The following is a 4,544-nucleotide window of genomic DNA, read 5'->3' as shown; positions in this document are numbered from 1 at the left end:
AACTACAGATTGGGAAATATACGATAACTTGATTACTACAAATACTACTAAAGATGTTCAAGAAAAAATCTTGAACTTAGTACCTCTTTACATTTGTTTCCCTTTTCTTATTAATGTATCTAATAGATTGATCTAGATACTCAAAATTTCTGTCACATGACTTGTGTTTTCCCTTATCACTATTCTTATGTATTTAAATATATATTAATTAATCATATTTAATGATTTTAATCATCAAATATAAAGCTAAATATTATATATTTCTAACTCAATTATATCCAATACAAAAAACAATAGTGTACCAATCATTTATAACATTATTAAATACGCCATATAATATTGTACAATTATATATTTTACATTCTAAAAACTAAAAAATAATCTTAGTATATTTTTTAATAAATATTAGAAATATAACTCCGTTATAGGTACCCTAATAATCTCCTAATTTAACAAAATATTATAAAACAAGTGGATGCATTTGAGGAGATACCCAACTTATTGTATCAAATATAAGCTCCATTTTATTTAATTAAAAGAGATCAATTTTAGTCAAATTGTTCTTAGTTTAGAGTTTATTGGTTCGCTTTTGTATTTGTAGTAAAAGTGATTAGCATGGATGTTAATACAAAATATTTTATGTATAAACATATGTAACTCATTAATGGGACTTTCAACTTTTAGATAGTACTTTATCAAATCTTGAACAAAGGGTCCACTAGTGTTTTGGAGTGCTAACATATTCTATTGTGAGACAAAAAAATGAAAGACTAAGAATATCTTATCCAAGTTTGCCTGAGCACTTGTTCTCAATGTTCCAATCATGGAAGTGTAATGTTGACAATGATAATGTTGAAGGGGGATTATTAATAGAAATAATTGAATCCACCACTGCTTAGGGTCTAAGCAATGTTAGTATGGTAATCAATCTATTGTGCTATAGGAGGATAACTCATGGAAGACTTAGGTAACATCGGCCAAATTTACTAAAAATTTCAAGAAAAATTTCACATATTTGCACTTGGAGGAGAAATAATATAAATTGGTGTTTAATGTGTGTTCATATAAATTGGTTTAACACAATTATATGGGCTGCTTTTAATTTCCTCCATAGTTCATCTTTGTAATAGACATTGGGGAGAAATAATATTCATTTTAAATAAATAAAAAGTGATTGCAAAAGGTACTAAAATGTTTTTTATTCAAAGAACATTTAGCTATCAAATATGTATACAATAATTATTTAGTGCCTTATTTGAATAGGTCTCCATATGAAACCATGTCATTTACTATCATATTAAAATTAGGGATTACGAAACTATTAAATTGGAAACAAATTTCCCACATATAAAATCACTAAAAGAACATTGTGGCATTATTTAATACCATCTTTAATTTCAGGTTTGCAAACCTTAAATTGAAAAAATAAAATACTCTTCAATATCGAAAACAGATCTTTTAAAAAAAATTCTCACAATATGTTAGACCCTTATAAATAATTAAATAAATGAATATTTTTTAATTGAATATGACAAATAAATTGATTTTTTAAGATTGATCTCATAATGTGTTGTACCCTTATAAATAATTAAACATATGTATATTTTTATGATTATTTTGTGTAGTTGCATGTCTATCAATAGATCTTGAAAATAGAGATGAAGTGGCTGTCTTAAATGGTATGCAAGCTAAAGTTGAGAAGGAGATTGGTGTTGCTCAAGGTGCATTTTACCTTATAATACCATTTTCTTTGGTTAAGTAAATTTTATATATTTTTGTTTAATGAGTAGTAAGTTGTTTATAATATAATTTCATTCATATGGTTAAGCCTATTGTTCTAATTTTTGTTTTCTTTTATTTCATATCACAAATGAGTTCACATAATTATAACTTGTTGTATAAGGTTGCTTCTTTTGCTTCCCACTTTTTATTCTATAATTGAGTTGATCCCCAAAGATAAATAATTCTTATCCATTATTGTGTTGGTATTCAAATATCTCCCACTTAATTATAATTTGGATGGTCTTTGTATGATGGTCAATAGACATTGTGCAAGTAATCTCAAATTTCTCATGTTCCTAAGAAAGATTAGACACTTTCATACATCACGGTGGATGAAATGATCAAATTTAGGTTACATTTTGATGGATGGAATTATCAAAATTCAGGTTTTACAATTTTTAGTCACCTAGTTGCATGGGTTTTGGGATGAAAAATAGAAGAATAATTTTTTATTTTCTATTTCAAAGAAATGGATTTTTTATCTTTACACAGACTGAAGAAAATATGCTCAATAAATAATTGTTAGAAATATAATATGGAAGTAAACTCTAAGAGGACAAGGGGGTTGTGAATTAGCACTATGAACTTTTAATCTCTAAAGTCATTCACCACACATCCATCTCACAATCTATGCATATAAACTGAAATACCAAATTAAGAATATTTATCCATAACATGAAAGTAAAATATTCAACACATGTATGACAAAAGATATTTGGTTACCTAGAAACCCTCCAAGGAAAAGGTAAAACTGGGGTGAGGATGACACCCACAAATCTTCACTACTATAGTAATGAAATGATCAAATTTAGCTATTCTAAAGCTATTCACCACACATCCATCTTGCATATAAATTGAAATACCAAATTAAGAATATTTATCCATAGCATGAAAGTAAAATATTCAACACATGTATGACACAAGATATTTGGTTACCCAAAAACCCTCCAAGGAGAAGGTAAAATTCGGGTGAGGATGACACCCACAAATCTTCACTACTATAGTAATAATGTGTATCCAACGAAGGTTACAATGTTTGATAATGAAACATGATCTACCCTATGAAAGGTCTACCTTGTTAAAGGCTTACAAGATTGTTAGATCTTACCCTGGTAAAGGATTTAAACACCTTGCTAAAAGTGTTTTTGGTAAAAGGACTTTAACTTACAATGAAGTAAGCACATTGTTAAAGGATTTACAAAAACCTATTAAGACTACTATGTTAAGAGATTTAACTGATTCACTTGTTAAAATGTCTTAGCAATGATCCTTCAGTTAGCACTTTGTTGCTTGATGTCAAATCACCTTTATATTGATGTGTACTTGGTCCTTTCTAATCAGATGTATCTTTGTTGTCCTCTAATCCCTTTCCTCTTTTCTCCTTTAACCAATTATGCAATGTAACTATATTTATAACACCTTAATCACCATGAATGCTCTATTTGTGTATGAAAACTCTTTGAATTCTCCTTACCATTCATTAAAAAGATTACAGTTTGTCTTCCTTAAGAAGACTTGGGTAACTTAGGGTTAGGTATGAATCAACAGTAGTGATCCACCCATATTGTAACTTAAACCTTCCCTTTTTTGATTGGATGCATGTAATGCATAAGAATTCATAATTAAGATATGTTATTATCAACAAAGATCATAAAATAATCTTTAAGTTGAATAAAAAATGGTTTACATAGTATTTTTTGCCAATACAAACAACTATATCAAATTTGTATTACTTGGCATCTAAAGTCCTGGTGCTTAGCACTAGTTTTGTAACATCAATTTTGTCACTCAACATATGAATGACTTGGTATGTGCTACTTTCTCGACACTTGAATCAATTAGCACATACCATTTGCTCGACATCTGAGTGACTTAGCACTTGAGTGGCTTAGCACTCACTATTTACTCGGCATGCTTTATCTTATATGATATGCTCGACATATATTACTTGTTTGGCATGAACTAAGTAAATGACTTATAATGACTTAAGTGTATAGACACTCATTTTTCAAAACCAATCTGAGATCAACAATAGTTAGAAAATAAAAATAAAAGTTATATTCTTAGGTAAACCCAGGAATAGTTAGTCGTTAAGATAAATTCAAGATTATTAAATAAAAGATTTTGTTATAGTTAAATTTAATATTACTTAATAAAATATGTTAGTTGAATTAATTTCAATAAGTTAAATTATCTTTAAAACTCAAATAAATTGAAGTTAATTATATGTAATAGTCATCCATTAAATTTAATTGTTTTAGTTTAAGATTAGTAAATATAAGTTAATTTTTAAAGCTAAAACTAAGATTAGTAAAAAGGTGTTATATTTTAAGCTAAATTTAAGATTAGTAAATAAATTTTAGATTTTTGGTTAACTTCAATATGGCAAAAAAATAAACATTTTAAAGCATGATTATTTTGTCCATAAAATAATATATATAGAACATAGACAAAATGTAGTTTTAGCTCCTTCTCTAGACATTTCAAAATTTTTTAAAGAAAATATATTATCTGTAAAATACAACTCACTTTGCAAATATAGATCATAGTTTAGCTCAAAAGATGAACTACTAACTAGCGTTCATTGTCATCTTACTCTTTGATTCACTTGGCAACCTTTCAAGCAATCGATCTTCACCTCTTCTCAATTCTTCTCAACCTCCTACTTAAGTTTGACAATCAATAGCATTAACAACTACTCCAACCTTGATTATGTTATCCCTCGTACATCCTTAAATAGGTAATTCTAATATTTTGTCACT

The sequence above is a fragment of the Cupressus sempervirens genome, chromosome 6 (genome assembly GCF_028749045.1).
Source record: "Cupressus sempervirens isolate cs-2001-9-10 chromosome 6, ASM2874904v1, whole genome shotgun sequence".
In the NCBI taxonomy this organism is placed as follows: Eukaryota; Viridiplantae; Streptophyta; class Pinopsida; order Cupressales; family Cupressaceae; genus Cupressus; species Cupressus sempervirens.
The sequence above is the reverse complement of the archived record's forward strand: the minus strand, read 5'-3'. Positions refer to the sequence as shown.